Consider the following 20425-nt stretch of genomic DNA (forward strand, 5'->3'; position numbering starts at 1 on the left):
TTTCACATATAATCCGTCTGCAGTGCGTATGCAGTCGGAGTACGTTATGTATGTGGTGCTGAAGCAGCACGGGCTCATTGTGCTTTCACACAGGACGCGTTTGCAGTCCGCTACTGATCCGCAGCTGTTTAAGGCACAAAACACAACATTTGTCCATTATTTTGATATCAAATCATGTAGCCTAAAAAAAAAAAAAAAACATGCATTTGACTGCTAGGTTTTTATAATAAGTTGCTAAAACAAGCTGCAACACATTTAAACACAACATTAGCCTACTTTTCTTGTTAGGATATCACAAACATTTTTTTAAAAAAGTGCACTATAGTGCATTATATATGCACCTCTATAAAAGTGCATATATAATGTTGCTTTGTTTCTCTAAAGTTGCTCTTTTTCTTGTTTTAAAACCCATGTGTTGCTTGTGAAACACAGTAGGCTTTAATTAGTTTACATTATTGTGAAATGACTGCATTTCTGTGTCAATCCATGTTAATTTTTGCAGCGCTGTCACTTTAATTCAGCGCATGCAGCACAGCAAAAATAGACTCTGTACGTAAACGATCGCTGCACTGCTGCAGACGCACTGCTCCTGGAACGCATTGAAGGACCGCAACCACATGCAGTGGGAACGCTGGAATACGTTAACATTGGTGCGTAAAAAAATACGCAACACATACGCACTGCAGACGGAGTATGTGTGAAACGGGCGTTATGGTCATATTTTTAAAATGCAGTGTGTCTTTATCTCCACTTATTGTTTTTTTTTTTGTCTGTAGTGAGTGTGATTTGTAGGACTCTTGAGTTATGTTTTGACCCCTCCCCTCCTCATACTGTCTCCTCCCCTCATCCCACCCCTTTACCCTCCCATTTTATCAACTCTTTGTCTGCCCATTCCTTGAACCTTTTTCAAGTCTAAGGTGTGAACGACCGGTGCTCAAGTAAGGGGAGTTTAATTACCCTTTAAGCCTTACCTTACCTGAGCTGTGTTAACAATATCATTTTGCACAAAAAGTATTAGAGGTAAAAAAAATAAATAAAAAAAATAAAGCTTACCAGCATCATATCTGCGGTGTCAAAGAATGTGGTTCCTGCTGTTGACTGTTTGTGGGTATCGCTTCTCGGCCTTTTGGCTAAGATCAAGTGTAGTATCTGTTCTTATCAGTTTAATATCTGATACGTGCCCTACCCGGGCACCATATATTAAATTGATTTTTGGAATAGGGAGATGGAATAGGGGCTTGCTCCGTCCACTCCACGCATCGACCCGGTATTGCAGTACCTCCGGGAACGGTGCACCCCCCTAAAATGGTTAAAAGTTATTATTTTTGTCATGCGTGATAGCAATAGATGTTTAAAGAAATGTAGTTAAAATTGTTAGTGACTAATTGTTAGGGATGGATTAAAGGAGTAATGGATTTTGTTTTGTTTGTTTTTATTTAGCATGCAAGAGAATGGGGATTATTTAATCATACAATTTTGTGTGTGCGCCAAAGCAATGGCTAAGTTTATTATAGGTGCAATAGGTGATTGTCTTCAGAATTTTTTTTCTTAGGCTGGTTTGAAGTCTCTTCACATTCCTATAGCAATCATTTAAGTTAAATGGTCTAAATATATTTATCTGTATTTATATATTCTGTAGAAGGACCAAGAAATGTATGCTCTGTCATAAAACGCTCTGTCTGAGTGTTTTTAATGGCTTTCCTACTGAGACACCCCTTGCTGCAGACTGTAGCGTGATCACATACCCATGCCAGGTATGCGTTTACCGCGCATGTGAACAGTGACGTAAAGCCGCGTTTCCACCGCTTGAACTGTACCCAGGGACTTTGGGCTGGCACTCCGTGTGTTTCCACCGCAAGAACTAGGATCTAATTAAAGTTCCGGGTAAAAAATTGCCCTTCAGCAAGTTCCTGCTGGTGAGGTAGTACTTTCAAAGGTCTGGGATTTTCGGGGGTGGGACTTGGGCGCTAAACATGCTGATTGGTTGAGTTCCTGCTGCAATGTTATTTCAACCACCATTTATTCAGATCATTTTTTAAATATTACTGTTATGGTGTCATAAAATGTAGTTTTAGAAGTATTTCAGGCAAGAATGTAGTTGTTAAACTCAAATATGCGGTTTATTTATAAAGACAGCGCCTATTTAAAAATGTATTTTGACGATTTTGGAGACTATCAGCTCCAAACGAACAGCGGGAGCTCAGTGATCATGTTTCCCGAACAAGAGCAGTCTAGACTCTGCCAGTCCTTCTGATATCTGTTGCTGGCTCTGTCTCTTTAGTGGCTAAACATAAAATAAAATTTTGGGGATAAATCTAATGTCATATTTGATCATTAATCTATTAGTATTTTAAAATGAAAATAAAGAGGCAATACCGTTTGATATAATCTTGTTTCATTGTAATTTAGGCTATATAGGCCTACACATTTCCCTGAACTTTCTGTGGCTATTAATGTTTAAATGAAACGAAAGAAGGCAGTGGTGTTTATCATATTTTGCCTAATTTTAAATATACAGTGAGGAAACTTGCAGTAGCCAAGATGAGCTGACTGATGTTATAAAGTACGCTGCTTTTTGCAGAATTACCGGACTTGCGTCATCCTGTCCACGGGAGATCACACTCCTGAGTCTAGCTCGCAAAGTCCAAACTACTAAGGATGTTAGTCTGAAATTTGCATACATTCTATTGAGAAATGTGGGCAGACTTACGTCACCAGACCACTTACCTAATCTTCACGGTACTTTTGACTGCTATGGAAACTCAGAAAGCAGCAGGTCTGGGGGGGGGGAAAGTTCCTGGTACAATTGTTCCGGGTAATTTCGGTGGAAATGTGGCTTATAGTATGTATATAACATGTGTGCGCATTAACAAGGTGATAGCCCATGCATGTGTAATTTTCTTTGCGTGATGACGTTAATTGTTTTTGCCTCAAACGTGACACATAATAAAACGCATGTGCATACTTAACAGAATACTCTAATAAAATGTTTGAGTATTAAAGAACATTAAGGTGGGAAAAAAGAAGGGAAAAACAACAGTAAAATATGATGCATCAAGCACCACTTATCCATTATTTTAAACATGTTTCATCTGAGGTAAAATTGTATGGAATTACAGCGGAACTTAGCGATTGGCTTTTTCTTTGTTTTTTTTTTCAACAGTTTTCATGTGTGTGTTTTACGTTGAATTTGAATGTATCTGCATGATTACCATCTGTTTGAGTGCAAATCAGCACAAATCGGCTCGCTATTACTGTATAATCACAGCTATCACGGTTATAGATGAATGCCATCTAGATGAATAGAAAGAGTGGTTTATTGACTTTAAGGTGTATTACATGTATTCATGTATTTTTATATCAAATTTAAAAAAAAAATCAGTGTAGTAAAAATTGCAAGGCCACTGCAGTGTCTAACTTTGAATATTTTTGAGCATTATCAAATTTGGTTGATAAAGTAAAGCCCAAAGAGTCTTTTTTTTCTAAAGACGAAAAAATTGTGTGCTGGCTAACAGGTTAAAGGATAATTTTTAAAACTTGCTTAACTTGTGATAGTTCTATTAATATTGTTTCTTAAGGCTTTTACTTTGATCATTTATGGTCATATTTTTAAAATGCAGTGTGTCTTTATCTCCACTCATTGTTTTTGTTTGTAGTGAGTGTGATTTGTAGGACTCTTGAGTTATGTTTTGACCCCTCCCCTCATACTGTCTCCTCCCCTCATCCCACCCCTTTACCCTCCCATTTTATCAACGCTTTGTCTGCCCATTCCTTGAAACTTTTTCAAGTCTAAGGTGTGAACGACCGCTGCTCAAGTAAGGGGAGTTTAATGACCCTTTAAGCCTTACTTTACCTGAGCTGGGTTAACAATAGCACTCTGCACAAGAAGTATTAGAGGTAAAAAATTTATAATATAAAGCTTACCAGCATCATATCTGCTGTGTCAAAGAATCTGTTTCCTGCTATTGTCTGTTTGTGGGTATCGCTTCTCGGCCTTTTGGCTAAGATCAAGTGTAGTATCTGTTCTTATCAGTTTAATATCTGATACGTGCCCTACCCGGGCACCATATATTAAATTGATTTTTGGATTAGGGAGATGGAATAGGGGCTTGCTCCGTCCACTCCACGCATCGACTCGGTATTGCAGTACCTCCGGGAACGGTGCACCCCCCTAAAATGGTTTAAAAAAAGAAATATGTTCATTTTTGGTTCAGTGTAGTTTAACCTTTATAAAATGTGGAGTAGTGATGCTGGAGATACTTTTTATTTTTGTATGTTTTATGAAATTGGTTTAATTAACATATGAGGCTTGTTTGCTTTTTTAATTTGTATTTTACTTTTGAAACCGACCACACTTTTTAACCAAACCTCAAACATGGACTTTTAAAATCAAGCAAAACACTGTGGTTTTAATCAAATGCTTTTTAACAATGATTGTTTCTTTCATTTTACCATGTGTATTTATTATATATTATATTGCTTGTTTTAATGTGTGCTTGAAAAGAAAAATGTGTGAAAAAGTAAAAATGAAAATGGGAAAAATGTAAATGGTGACAATAAAACATTTTCAAAAGAAAAATCTGTTCTTAACAGTTTAATATCTGATACGTTCCTGCCCGGGCACCATATATTAAATTGATTTTTGGAATAGGGAGATGGAATAGGGGCTTGCTCCGTCCACTCCACGCATCAACCCGGTATTGCAGTACCTCCGGGAGGGGTGCACCCCCCTAAAATGGTTAAAAGTTATATTTTTGTCATGCGTGATGTTTAAAGAAACCGTTTATATATAATTAAATTTCTTCCGGGTAATTTCGGTGGAAATGCAGCATATGGTGTCTATAACACGCGTGCGTGTGTAATTTGCTTTGCGTGATGACGTTAATTGTTTTCGGGCCGTACGCGACACGTCATTAAAACGCATGTGCATAGGGCAATTCCATGCAAAGGTCATCTTTACCATGAAAAAATAAAGTTTTAACCAGAAGAACAAAACCCTTTTTATGTTGTCCATTTAGGTCTGTAATATACTGTATTAATGTGCTTTAACAAATTTTTTAAGAAAATTGCCTTGTTTATCCACCAGATATGAGGTGAGCAACAATGCTTAAATTACATTTTCAACCAGGCATATTTCATGCTTTCAAAAAAAGGTATCAAAGACCCCCCTTTTTAAACTTTATTTTAACAGTAAGCATTTTGCAGAAAGATGGAGGCATGCCTGAGAAATAAATGTACTAATTTGGTCATAACAGCACTGCCTGTTGAATTTATAAGGGCTATAATAAAGAGGTCTTGGCGCTTCAGTGCACTGTCACGTCCATAACGTTTTAAAGGTTTAGTTTATTTAATATGACAATTATAAATACAAATAACTTGAAACTTTATTTACAAAGCTAAATTATGTTTATGCTTATTAGGATCGACAATTCATCTCATTGCTCTGAACAACCATAATAATGCGTTACGGACGTGACCGTTACGGACGCTTCATATTAAATCATGCACATGGACTGTTGTGATCTGTTTCGAACCAGAAATGATTTTGGCCAATTCAGTAAATGTTTGATTTGTAGAAAGACTTTCTTTATAGTGAATTTTGTTTTGTATAAATTGTATCTTAATAAAATGTGATGATTTTGACTCGCAGCTGTGCATTAAAATCCATAAACGGCCGAAAACCGTGCGATCATTTAGACACAAAAAACGTAGGCTACATGATTGCTAGTGACTCACAGTGACTGCTAGTGACTTGCTACGGACAATAATGTCCATCGGTTCAGCTGACTGTGGAGGAAACCTGTGATTTGAACTCCTATATGACAAACATTAATTGTTAATGTATTTAATCTCGACTGTCTTCCGTAATAGTCTCTGCTTTGTTCCGTCTGTTTGTTTATGCCTATTCATTCACATCCTAGTCGAGAGGCGCCCTGCAATTGCGCGAGGAACCTGATTGGTTTAGGCGCGAAACAGGCGCCCTCTGATTCGCTAGCACTTCCTGTCATTCAAGCTCAGGTTTTGACAGCTCAAAGATAGCGTTATCTTAAAGCTATACGCCTACCACAACGACAGATGGATAAAATGGTAAGATGATACTAAAAACCACACACAATCAGGGAAGTAAATTGAATAAAAATCTAGTTATATTAATGTCATATCAAATATTATATAACAATATAACAACCTACTTTATAGCAGGCTATATATGTATACATATTTGTGTTTGTGTGTGTGTACACACATACATGTTCACACATATACACACACTAGGGTGACCACCTGGCTATTGCTCTGTTGCAGGTCAGCAGACTTGATTTTGCGGGACAATGCTGGACACGAGGGAGATAACTTACTATTATTATACTAGGTGAATAAATATAGATTTTATATTAGATGTCTTTTTGCAGTCATGTTAACATGTTTTAAATTGCTAATGGGCTTTATAAAAATGACGGTGCTGGCTGGGGGGGATCTTCAGAATAATTTCAGACAGTCTTCTTGTCAATGTCAAAACAGCCACTATGCGTCAACAAAAGTGCCATGATGGTTTGATTGTTGATTTTCCAAACAGATTCTATGTATTTCAGACACGTCACATCCATAACAGGTTTTTGTCACATCCATAACGTTGTTTTTTCCTCATAATACACTTCATAAAAATATCTATATTTTAAACATTGATATTTTTATGTTCAGCTAAGACCCCTTCATCATGGATAGCAATATTTATACATTGGACTTAAAAGTTCACAGACTTTAAAGGAAATCGAACAGTATACAAAAAACTCTGTCATTTCCCGTCACATCCATAACGCATGCAAATTTTCCTTTTTTGGGGGTGCTTAAATTTTTTTTAGAAAAAAATATTTTGCCTGTCAATTCCCCAGATTGGGTGCTCTGAGAATATGCATTTCCAATTTAAATATTGTAAGAAGGTTTTTTTTGTTCTGAGACATTTCACCTGTCATTATGAGTTCATATGTCACATCCATAACGCTGGAATTGCCCCATACTTAACAGAATAGTATTGAAGAATAGTATTGAAGAAGGTGGAAAAAAAGAAGGGAAAAACAACAGTAAAATATAATACATCAAACAGCACATATCCATTATTTTAACTATGCTTCATCGGAGGTCAAATTATACAGAATTCGTTTATTCTGTAATATCTGTGTAGTATTTTATTTACAATATATTAACATTCTGCTGCACTTTACTTCACTATGTATATTGTAATATTACACTATAATGGCACCTTATATATTTCTTATTGAGCTAGTCAACATTAAAACAGATGAAGAGCAGTTGTCAACTCTAGTTGTGCAGATGGTAAAACGTGTTTGTTCACAATTTGATGCAATCGACCAGGGTTTGAATCTGCCTTTTGACAAAAAAAATCAGATCAATTTCAAATCACATCAGAAAACCATTTATTTTCAATAAAAATGAAGGAAATAATCTAAAAGTTGTGAGGGAGGGCTTATTGTCCCAATAAGGTGTGGCATCCATTTAATAATTTGAAATTAAAATTATAATTTACACTCAGAAAATCCTGCTATTTTAACATAGTTTAAATAGAATCTATAGCTATTTACACTTAGCCACTGCCTTTCTGATTTTAATATTTACTCTGCCATGGTTCTTGTTTAAGTATAATTTTGGACACTTTTGCTTTGGCAAATCTGCATGTAAAATGTTTAAGCCAATAAAGTAGTTTTAAATTCAGTTGACTACATCCCATTTTATGCATGGTGTCTCCAAAAACGGATAACGGTGGACTTCAAATTCTTTGAATGAATAAAACCCATACAGGACTCCCCTCCTGCCATTCCCCACATACCCAGGCAGTCTTTAAATATCTCACTGCACTGTAGGCACTGGGTCCCGTGAACATGGCACCTGGAACTCTGAGAAGGGTACAACTGCAGCCCGGAGATCTCCAAATAGGGGCGGGAACTCCAAAACGGGGTGGGAGCTTCAAAATAGGGCGCTGCTTCCTCCCATTGAGTGATGGGCCCATGACACGGATGCTTAATTTTCCCCCCAATCCACTTCAGTGCAAACTCCAGCCCACAACTGATTCTGAAGTTTTTATTGGTTGTGTCAGTTAAAGTGTTTCTTAAAATATGCAACAAAAAATGCTAACCCCTAAACCTACCCCACACCTTACCTTAACCAGTGAAATTTACTGAATGGTGGGATTGGCGCTGAATAGTGTGGTAAAAAATGTTGCAGTTCAGGAGATAAACAGTTAATAATGCGATTATGGAATATGAGACTAACAGCAAAATGGCACCCTTTTAGTTACACGCAGCAACACTACTCCCTCCTAGTCTGCGAATTTCGTGCCCCAGGATGGCCCCGTTGTTTGGAATAATGCGATAGAGTAAAATCTTTCCCCTCCGCTGGGACGACTCCTGAGTGATTCCCGTATACATCATTAAGCAGAGGTTCAAACTTGAGTCCAAACACCACTGGCCACAAGCTTTGGGCTCTGCTCTCAAGGAGAACATTTATTTATATCTCATTTTATTTTAGATGAACTAGAAACAATGTTGAATTTATAAAGTTTTATTTTGAAATGTAAGTCAGTAACAAATGGCTGAAGCCACAGCTAATGGTGAAAGTCTTTGCGAAAGGAGACCCTGCCCCACTTTGGAGGTTCTGCCCAATTTTGGAGTTCACGCCCCATTTTGGAGATCTCCGGTCTGCAGTTATACGTACTTGGGAACTCTTGGTTGTATTGTGCAGATACACTCCAGTTCACGAGACCTAATTTATATAAAAGAACAAGCAATATTAAAACAATATTAAGTCATTTTGAAGAAAGGCAGAAGAGACATACAAGGAAAAGATTTTAAATGTATTTTAAAAATATTATAGGATGGTGTTAAAATTTTATTTTCTTTGTCTGTAAAGTACCTAAGAGATTTAATTTATAACCAGCCTTATCATCAACTAAATTTGTCAAGTAAAAATTTAGGTTGGCTTGGCTTGAGAAAGCATAGCCTGAAAGTCTTTCAATTTTTCAAGTTTTTTCAATGTGTAAATTTTACAGTTGAGGGCAATACACTCCATCAGAGGGAAAAAAAACACTTCATCAATGGTAATACTTATATTAATAAAGTCTTTCTGCTCCAAGGAATTTTTGAAGGCAAATTTTAGGCGAAATAAGATTTTTAAAGACCAGCACTTCGAATAATATCATAAAACATGTCAAGTTTTTTCAATCACGGTCCGTGAACCCTTTGTATAATTCGTTTTTTAATTTAATATTGAAATCTGAAAAATGAAAAAAAACTGCACATTTTTCGTTTTTCCATTCGTCCGAACAAAACGAAAAATCAAGACTTCGGCTTCATTTTTTCGTTTTTACGTTCAGGGACAGAAAACTAATAAACAACTTGAATATTCGATCCCTACATGTGGGCGGGAATGAAACGCCCCTCTCCGCTGATTGGTCAACAAAACATTACAACATGATAATAGTCCTAAAAACATAAGAGTCCTACGGATTCTTAACCTGTTTATTTCTACTGCATTTTATCTCTTTCTCTTCATCAAACAGCCAGATCAAAGAATAGCTTGACACAAACCATACAGAGGCAGAGCCTTTTGGTCCTTTGGCACACGGCTGCTTTATTATAGTATCCACGTCTAGCAAAATGTGTCTGGCAAAGCTGTGCGACGCACTGCAGCGCGGGGAGAATATAGCCTATTGTAGCGAAGTGCAGACCGCTTTCAGTTTATGTGAACATCTAGTTATAACTTTTGTTTTAGACAATATGCTGCATTTTGAACTATGGGGGAACTTAAAATGACAGATATGAATAGAAATTAGCACATCTATTATTTATTTTTCTATTTTGAGTTTTATTCATAAAGCACTTAATGCAAATTTCAGAAACCATTGGTTGTTATCCCAAATGTTTACCTTATGCTGTGTTCCAGACAACTCGGATACAATATAATATTTTTTATTATATTATATTGCATTATACGAATAATATTATACTTTACATAATAATAATAATTATCATCATTATTATTATTATTATTATTATTTACAAAAACGAGTAAAATATGTACAATAAAGTACAATCCTTATAATCACATAGCACTTAAAGTTTAATATCTAATCTGCTGATTGCCCTGCAGGTGACCGCATAAATCTTTCTTCTTACAATGCACGTTATTACGTTTTTTTAATTTTTATTAAATAATTAAAAAGTGCAGAAAAAAATAAAAATACATCTAAATTTAATGATTGAACAAAAAATGAATAAGATAAGTAATGTAGGAAATATGCCCGGGGGGTGGGGGGGTTCTGTCAATAACTTGCTGACGTGCAAGAAAAACAGCTATGTATTGGACCTGAAAATCACGTCCGTCTCTCTATATATATTTATTATTATTATGTAAAGTATATTATTTTACACTATACCATAATAATATAATATAATATAATTGTTATTATATCAGAGTTATCGAAAATGCAGAGATATTAGGTAAACATTTCAATAAACGATTGTGTAGGCCTACTACAATTTCTGAGCCATTCTATAAGATGACATTTCATCACTTGACAAATGGATAGAGACTCCTAAGTAGCACTTAAAGCACGGCTACGTGCGACTGTGTTAAGTGCATTTTTGGGAAACGCAGATGAAACAATAACGGACGATCGTAAAATGACTTGTTACGTAGAAAGCGGTCTTCAGCGCTAAAATCGATCGTTATCGAGACGCAGCCCAGATTAACGAATGGCTTGACACAAACCGTACCGAGGCAAACCCTACAGAACTTTCTATTGTGTAGGCATAACTTATGCAACCTACCAGTGAAACATTTAGTTTATCAAGTAAATATTAATTTACTTCGCACTTGCACTCACAACTTCTACTTTGTGCACTGCAGAGCGGATAGACAAGCGCAGACCACTATTCATTTATGTGAACATAGGTAGTTTTAGACAATAAGATGAGTTTATTAATTCATATTGGGTACTGGCCATCTAACTGATAGCATAGAAATTTTTTATTTTCTCTGCTAACTACACCCACGTCACAGAACTGCTGTTTGACTCACAGTAGGTGCAAAGAATGGTGTATCGTTCCTTAAAGAATCACAGTCTTTGAAAGATCCATTATTATAGACAACAATTCACTGACCAATTATTATAGACAGCAACTTGATTTTATTTCTGAATCAATTAATGAAGCATTTTGAACGAATAGACTGAAAAAAGGCTTCTTTATTAACACAATGAAATATCGCCACCTAGTGGTGATATTACTTTCATAATTAAAGTTTCATTTAAAAAAAATAATTTTGTTCATATTTCTATATTCAAAATGTTGTATAAAACATTCATCTTATTTCCTTATACATTTGTAATTGCTATGTAAATGCATCTACAGCTGTCTGATCAGCATTAAACTGTAAATACATCTATAAAAGTATCTTCAGACACAGGGTCTATCTCTGAATACTGATTTAATTGGTAACAGCCTATTGTCATATTATTCTAATGTTTTTTATGTAAAAATGTAACATTAAATATGACATACAAAAGGTAAAATGTAAAAAAAAAAACAACAACAACTGAAAATCAGTTTTAAGTTCCTCCATAGTTCAAAATGCAGCATATTGTCTAAAACAAAAGTTATAACTAGATGTTCACATAAACTGAAAGCGGTCTGCACTTCGCTACAATAGGCTATATTCTCCCCGCGCTGCCATTCACACACATTTGCATTGACACTCTCTGTGATTATTACCAAAGCATCCTTACAATTATAAGCCATTAACACAAACGCATATTTTTAAGAAAACAAAAGTAATGTTTTTTAACTTAACTGCCACCAAATCTCAAATCCACCATACCTTAAGAACATCCGGAAGTGAATGAACTTGGACATGTACATTAATGGCAGTCAGTACGGTGCACACGCATATTTACGGTACATGACGTCACCGCATGCGTTTTATAGACATAGCCTACATCACTTTGCGCATGTGCGGTAAACACATCACGCGCTACAGTCTGCAGCGAGGAGAACTTGTTCCTACCTGCTTGTCAACGTATGTATCTACATACCTCTGCGCATCCAGTTCATGTGAATAGGATACCTTGTCATTGCTTTCACGCATGCTCTGCAAAGAGAGCAAGAATTGCAAACAAACATCAACAACCCTGTCTTCCTTCCTGGTATTGTAGTACTTTTAAAGTTTTCTTGCTGGTGAATGACCCATAATGTAGCCCAAAAGTTCCCAATTCAAGTCCTCGTGCACATATTTTGCACGTCTCGCTAAGCCATTGACGATTAAGACAGCTGACTCCATTGTGGTGTGACAGTCTCTCTTTCTCTCACACACACACACATGCACAAAAACACACACCTACACATGACACACCAAACTCTGTGTTTGAACAGCAAATACTCAAACTAATAACTAAACATACATACAGTAGTGGATTCAAAAGCACCAGATTGTCATAGCAAAGTCAGAATTACCTCCTCTCCTAGGTTCAAGAAACGGTGGTCCATAAAATGCATTGCTGTTCTGTTGTAAGTAATCTTAAAGATTCCTAAATGCATCTACTTTCGGAAGGCCAAATAAAGTGCTTTTGCCTAGAAACACACATCCCTGACATGGCCGCTTCAACACTGTGTTACTGAAACCATGCCTTCTTTCTTTGCGTGAACATTTGGGTGGCATTACGCATATTCCCACATCGTGATGTAGACATTAACACACCAAATTCAAATTACCAACTCGTTAGAAGTGAGCTATGCGAATGAACTCTTCCGATAGATATAATCCCTACACCATGTTCATTACACTATACTCCCTGAGCAGAGGTTTACTTCACTTCAGAACATGGACTGGAATTGGGAACCGCTGATGTAGCCTTGTAGTAATGTTGTCTCTGGTATTCTGGTCTGTGAGCATAAATGTGTTCAGGGGCGTGGCTTTGGACGGCAATTGGAAGGAGGGTGGCACGTTCGCTTTTGGTGATATTAGACTAATGTTAGCAATTTCCAAGATCTCCAACTGCACCTTTTAATCTAGTTTTCCCCGCTGGTAGGTGCTGTAACTACTCCATTTTGCGATCAAAAAATTGCAAAAAAGTTTCCATTTATGGCTTTAAAATAAAAAAGTATTCTGACTCCCACACTCTGTCAACTTCAAGTGATCTGTGCTATTTTTTAGTTCATCTTGAATGGATGGGCAGCCCACCCGTGTTTGTGTATTTGGCGTAAACTCTAGTGTGAAGGCACACGACTCGCTGCCACTTTCTCTCACATGTGCAAAGTGAGAGAGCAAACAAGAGTCTTACATAACAGGCAGAATTGACACGTAACATGTAAACGATATTCTTTGTGTTTTCCTGTCAAAATAATTGATACAGCCAGTCTTGATCTAGATTAAATCCTCAGTTTGTGGTGTTCAAAATGTTTTCATAAGATTTGGATACTTCTCATTAAAAAAAAAAAAACAAGGATTATTCTGATCCCAACTTCAGAAGGGTAGATTTCAGGACCAAAAGTGTAAATAAAACTTTAAAACTGGTCCAAAAAATACATCTTATGTAACCAGGCTCGACATTAATGCTTGTCCACTTGTCAGGGACAAGTGGAATTTTTAATGGGGCAAGTGAAAGAGTTTTACTTCCCAGACCAGACAAGTAACCTGATTAAATTTAAATAAACAACAATAACTAGGGTAGCAACAAAACTTTGGCGAGAATGATTCTGATTTATCACTTTCAGTGTAAACGGTGAATAATAACGGATAATGTATTGACAGTATCAAGGTAGCATCAGTTGAGGCTCGTGCAGCCTGTCTAACTCGCAGAGAAATCAAAACTATTAGTGCAACAGCAGACACAAAGAAACAAACTTGAACTAACATACTGCGGTAGAAAAAATATATAAATATTCTACATAATATATGCAACATCACACGACCAAGAGTAATATTTTCCTGACTTTCAGCACAATGTGATATTGATTTTATACAACTTTAGTTCAATAAACAAGTGATAATAACTGACTTAAATTTTAGATACATTGATAATTTTTTCCGTTTCGCTAATGAAAATAGTTCTAAGCAAAGCCACAGCAGAACAGTCATGCATTTCCGAGCAACACACAACAGTTTCATTACTGAATGATTCAGTTTATGAACAAGTCAGTGAGCCATTCATAAAGACAGTCACTTGCTTCATTTATTGAATGGATCAGCCATTTGAATGGATCAGTTGAATCAATGATTTACTTAAGACCGTAACATACCACCATCTACTGTTGGTTTAATTTAATATTTAAAAGTCTCACTGCATTTTTCCAACATTTCATGTTTATATGTCAAAAGAGTAAAACATTAATAACATTATTTATGCATTTGCAATTTTGAGTAAATGAATTTACATAACCTCTTTTAGTAAATAGATCTAAATGGCACTTTCGATGCAGCTTCTGTTTTTCCTCTGCAGTGGAAAGATGGATTTTTTTTATACGGATTTCATTTGAATAACAAACATATAGTGTCTTATCATTGTAACTTAATGTATTGATCAAGTTTAAGAATTTGACGTAAACGGTGACGTTCATTTAATCAGGTTAGGAAAATAATGTCCTTCATAAAGTTAACAAGTGTAACCTCAATCAATTTAAGGCAAATATCACAATTATGCTGATTAAAGTAATACCTAATAGAGCACTGATGAGACTATTGCTTCAGAATAAATTACATTTGCGCCAAAAAAGCTAAAAAATAAATGTATTCTGACAAGTGAATGACTGATTTACTTGTCCAAAGGACAAGCACATGTTTAAGCTTAATGTCAAGCCCTGATGTAATATATCCCCAAACAGCTGTCAATATCAAACAAAAATATATTTAAAGTGTAACTAAACCCCTGCTCAGAGCCTGACTCCACCCACTGACAATATTTGAAAAATGCTGAAAAGTGGGCAGATCACAGCGGAGATAGAGGGGACGAACCTAGGGCGGGGCTGAGCGAGTGCTGCATGATCCTGAGACCCGCAGTGACGGATTGATTGACAGCTGCTGTCAGAGACGCTAAAATGAAGAGTGACTGTAATGACGCAAATAGCTTTGCAACAGAGCGATCATTTGAAGTAGAGGACTTTTCTCCCCCACTTTCACCTGAAGTGGAGGGTGTCGAGGTGTCTGTTCATATCAATTCGAGCCGCTGGCTCAAACTGCGGTCTTAACTCCCTCACCGCGTCGCTTTTCAGCGCGAGCTGTGTGGAGAAGCCCATTTCCACCTCCATTGCGTTGAAGCAATCCCGTGTAAAATGCAGTTTGCACACTCGAGCTCTAGGCGGGAACTTGCGGTCTTCCAGGCCAAGTGCATGCAACCACTGGCGCTTAATTTTAAAGTCTGCTGGAAAACTATGCAGTCCAGCAGTGCTGTCGCAACCAGCAACACACCTCCGTACCATCCTGACCACTGTACTAAATACAGATAAATCTACGCTAACTTGAAGATCTAAATAACTATATAATTGCTATGCTGAAAGATGCTATAATAGTCTATTCTGGTCGTTACCAATACTCGCAATTTCAGCTCCGGACTCACTACAGTGATTTTGATGGTTTTATACTGCCAAGGGCATGGTAGCTCGTACCAAGGGGCGTGGTGAGCTGGAAACTGCTTACGTCACCTGCCACCGCTTACGTCACTTGCCACCGCAACATCCAATAGGAAAAATCAACTGCAGTAGCCACCGTTCAACCTGAAGAGGGCAGCACTCACACGTTTTTACACCATATATTGTAGAATTAAAACACTTTATACTCAAATGTCAAAAAAGTTACTCGAATCAATGAACAGCACTAATAAAGCCCCATTCTTATAGATCAGTAACTAAAAAAAGTTGGTTTAGGGTAGGCTTGTTGCGATAGTCGGTGTTACCGGTGATACACGGTGTTTAACCCACCTACCGGTCATAGCACTTGACCACCGGCACCGTCCCCATCGTGTTGAAGTTTTAGCCTATAGCGATAAAGCACTTAATTCAGTTAGTGACTACGTGCCTTCGTAATTTAGCGTAAGCGGAACGAGCGCCGCAGTAAAGCAGCAGGTGTCCGATTTCATTTATCATTTGAGGAGAGTGAGGCGAGCTAACTGGCAAACGATGGCAGAAGATCTGGTTTCAAAGCGAACTGTTGCAATTTAAAATGAAGGTTTTTCGTTTATTGTTTCTCATTTAGCCTATTTATAATTTTTTTTGTATGGTGTATGCAGTTAATAGGCCTACCTCTTTTTTTTAACAGCTTAACGTGAGTTTAATTTTTATATTAGTTTTTTTTTTGCACTTAAGTGTCCAGTGATTATTCGGGTAGGCTACCTTATTTAACGAAGTTTTTGATATTCGTTCGTTTCATATTCGATGGTTGTGCGGTGTTTTTTTTTTTTTTTTTTTTTTTTTTTTTTGCTGAAAAAGGCAGGCACTTTATTTAACGAATATTTATAATTATTTAACGAGTCTTGTTTGATACTTGCACGATGTGTGCAGTGGTTCGTTTTAGAGCTGAAACAACGAATCGATTAAAATCGATTATTAAAATAGTTGTCAACTAATTTAGTCATCGATTCGTTGCTAAATAACTTTTATTTGCCGTAAGCGGCTCATTTCGTGCATATTTCAAATCTGCGGTGACCAAAGTGTGGCAGTAATGAGCCACCGGAGGTTTTACTCAGCCAGTACAGCAGGAGAAGTAGCGAATAGCCAATAGCTGGCCTCGTTTTATGTCACGTGCTTCCCGAACAGCGTCTCTGCCATAGACATGTATAGAAAGCCTTTCTATACATGTCTATGGTCTCTGCAGCATTCAGCAGGATGTGGGAGTACTTTACTTTGAGCCTTCAAAAAAGAAGAGTAACCTGTAAACTCTGCACTACTGAACTGTTTAAGGGGACGTTCACATATCGCGTCTTTTGCGCGCTCAAGTTCGTTATTTCCAACACCGCACCGCATCGAGTTAAAACATTTCAACTTTTCAGAATGCAGCAAGCACAAAGCGGGTTATGTGACAAGAACTAACCAATCAGCTTCATCCTTTCCCGTAACTACGTTAAAAGCTCAGTCAAGATGAAAGGAACAGCTGATCATAGTTGTATATGGATTTCCATTTTGAAATAAATTTAGTAGCAGAGCTACTGCAAGCGATTTTTTGAGCTGCAAATCCATTTATCCTTTGCTGAAATTTCCGCGTCTTCAAGGAGAGAGCACGTCATGGTTGCTTAGCAAAGGCAGGAAAGGAAAGGAGGAGAAAGCGGTGCGCCTAGCATTTTCCACGCGTTTTTAGGCGCGATATGTGAACGGCCCCTAAGACTTTCATTTGTGCAGATTCTCCAGTACAATGTTGTTTGCAAATGTTTAGTCATAAAAGCTGATAACATTGCTTTTTAACAGTTAACATTTAAAGCTTTACAAACATGTTCTGTGATCAGTTTGTCGTTTACCAGTTCAAAATTCAGTCGTGCAGCCTAATAATGACTGAATGAGAGAGGTAAATGTTTAAAGATATTTGAAATGCACTTTTTTTCTAAGTATTCACTGCTCTTTTTCACACAGCAGGTTTTTTGTGTGTCCAATTTTTTTTTCTGGACAACCTTCTGATGGATTTTACTTTAAATTGTGAGTTCCATTCAGGTTTCATGCCATTGGCACTTTTTTCGAAGGATTGTTTACAATTTCACAGCAAAAGCTATAAAGCTGTTTCCCAGTAAATAATAAAATACAATGCACTGCAATTTTATTCTGTTTTATCCTTATTCTTCGTGAAAATATGTTCTGAAAGATTCCTTAATAAGCTTTGTGCGGGATGTTAAACTACTTTAGGAGCTCTAAGGACTGCCATGGTGAAAACATTATTTGAAATCTCCTTGTGAAATTTGCTAGAGTATGGGTCAGTGTTTTGATTGCAGAAGAGTTCGACAAAGGATTACTAACACAATAAAACAACTCCAGGTATATTTTTAATGAGGATATGACAATGCAAAATGGTTAAAATCTCTTAAAAATCTATGCTGAAGGATAAAGACCATTTATTAATAATTTACTTTGGGAAAAAATGGAAAAAACTAAAATATAAGCACATAAACCGATTAATCGATTAATCGTAAAAATAATCGACAGATTAATCGATTATCAAAATAATCGTTAGTTGCAGCCCTAGTTCGTTTTGTTAATAAATGCACTCTAAAGGTGTTTCATAAGTGCTTTCGTTTAGTTTTTGCATGGTGTGTTAAGTTATTATTCATTTTGCAATAAATATGTGTGTAATACAAGCGAGTGTCTTATTGTTTTGTGTATTTTTTATTAAGAATAAAATAAATTAACCCATGATTAATTCAAACAAATGCTACTGAATTGCCGCTAATTAAAGTGAAAGTAAATTGAGACGTGTGCACGTCTGCACGACCGCATTTTCGGCCTCCCGAAATCCCCGACACGCAACCCCGGTGACACCGGGATTACCGTTTTTTTTACACGTCGATTAACCGGTGGAAAAAATCCGTCACCGCAACATCCCTAGTTTAGGGTTTAGTTACTCTTTAATTTAAAAGGTTTTTTTTTTTCGTTCTTGGGGTTTTTGTTTTTCTTTTCTTTTTTCATCTCACTTGTCTTTTTTATTTTTATTTTTTTTTTTTCACAGACTCTCTAAGGGCTCTGTAGAGCAAAAGTAATGCAGATTTGGAAATAAAGTGTGCATCTGGATCAGGATTAGGGCTGTGACAGTGGTCGTGACAACTGCATCGACCACCACGGTTGTCTACTACGTCACGTACACGTTTTTTTTTTTTTTTTTTTTGTATGCAAGTGTAATAACAATAATAATTGTTGCAAATTGTTTTATTTAGACTTCAAGTCTATGATGATTTACAAATTACTTCAAATGCCATAAACAGCATTTCCTCGAGATTGGCAGGTTTGATTGCAGGAAAATAGTTTATGCATTCAGCAAATTGATTTTGTGTTGGGCAATGAATCTTGCTGGGGAACCAAATACTACATCACCGATCTGTAGTCATCTCCAATCATGTCACCTATCCACGTTTGTACAAGTGTCTTTAAGATCCTGTGATCACGAATTCCTGTCTGATCAGGTTTGGTGAGGCTTTCTCCAAACTGGCCAAATACAAACGAAATGGTGATAAATGAAAGATGTTAACAATAAATGCAATAAATGTGGTAACGATTCCTATTTCGAAGAGAGTGTGTGCAGACGAAGAGTTAATGTGCCCGCAAGATTTATTCTTTCACCTGTCTCCGCTTTGGGAGCCTCCGCCTGCGCACACCTTCCCAAACGGACAAGGCTTTTTTCAGTGAACAGTATCTACACCGGATCGACACCGCATCGCAACAGGTTTTTTCTAGTGGCTAACCAGCACATTTTAACTCCGAGTCAGTACCTCATGAATAGGACGAAGCAGTTAACTGTCAGAGATTTGTCATGTCATGTAGTGTTGCATCCAGTGTAACATCATCGATTGATTATAATGAATTCTATAGTAGTGCCGCGCCGCTCGTGTCCTGCAGACAGTGTGTATTTAACTTTCTTATTTTGGCCACAAACTGTATTAAACTGTATTTAACTGTATTAATTTTTGTTTTGCAAGCTTTGTATTCACTGATGGAAGTGCTAAAGTAAACGCGCACGTTGGTTAATAGATGATTGAGTCTCATTTACTATTAGCGGTTTAAATTTTTTATATATATATATATATATATATATGTGTGTGTATGTATATATATATAAATATATATATATGTATATATTTATGTATTTATGTATATATATATATATATATATGTATATGTATATATTTATGTATTTATATATATATATATGTGTATATATATATATATATATATATATATATATATATATATATATATATATATATATATATATAAATACATGCACGCACACACACTTTTTTTATACTATATATCTTAGTGGTGGGCCGTTAACATGCTGCGTTAACGGGAGACTCTTATCGGGCGATTAAAAAAATATCGCCGTTAATCTATTCTCAAAGTTGGGTTTGGAGCTGGGTCTATACTAGGCGAGCTATGATGACTTTCACCTTGATATTTTAGTGTGGATGTATACCTAGCTGAATCTGTAGGGGGCGAGAACGAGTCTTTGAACCTGTGTGTATGCCTACTGTGAAATTACCACATCAAATGTGACGTGCTAACATGGATGCAGCTAAAGCACTATTAGGACGGGACTAGTTTTCTAAACTAGATTTGAGTTTCGATTCTTACCACCTGACGTCTGCGATTTTCATGTACCAATTCGGACGGGACTAACATCTCCGTGTTTATTACAGAGGTGGGAGGGTCTTATTTGTGCATCTTGGCGTCAC

General features: G+C 36.6%; 2 non-coding genes and 1 pseudogene across 2 annotated transcripts; all 3 read left to right on the forward strand.

The window, feature by feature from the left end:
• Positions 1–1110: 1110 nt before the first annotated feature.
• On the forward strand, positions 1111–1301 carry LOC132128740 (U2 spliceosomal RNA). Its single transcript, XR_009428313.1, has one exon. It is a non-coding gene; the product is annotated as a U2 spliceosomal RNA (small nuclear RNA).
• Positions 1302–3981: 2680 nt separating this feature from the next.
• LOC132128762 (U2 spliceosomal RNA) lies at positions 3982–4172 on the forward strand. Its single transcript, XR_009428335.1, has one exon. It is a non-coding gene; the product is annotated as a U2 spliceosomal RNA (small nuclear RNA).
• Positions 4173–4556: 384 nt separating this feature from the next.
• On the forward strand, positions 4557–4731 carry LOC132128784 (U2 spliceosomal RNA; annotated as a pseudogene).
• Positions 4732–20425: the final 15694 nt, after the last annotated feature.

The sequence above is a fragment of the Carassius carassius genome, chromosome 3 (assembly GCF_963082965.1).
Source record: "Carassius carassius chromosome 3, fCarCar2.1, whole genome shotgun sequence".
In the NCBI taxonomy this organism is placed as follows: Eukaryota; Metazoa; Chordata; class Actinopteri; order Cypriniformes; family Cyprinidae; genus Carassius; species Carassius carassius.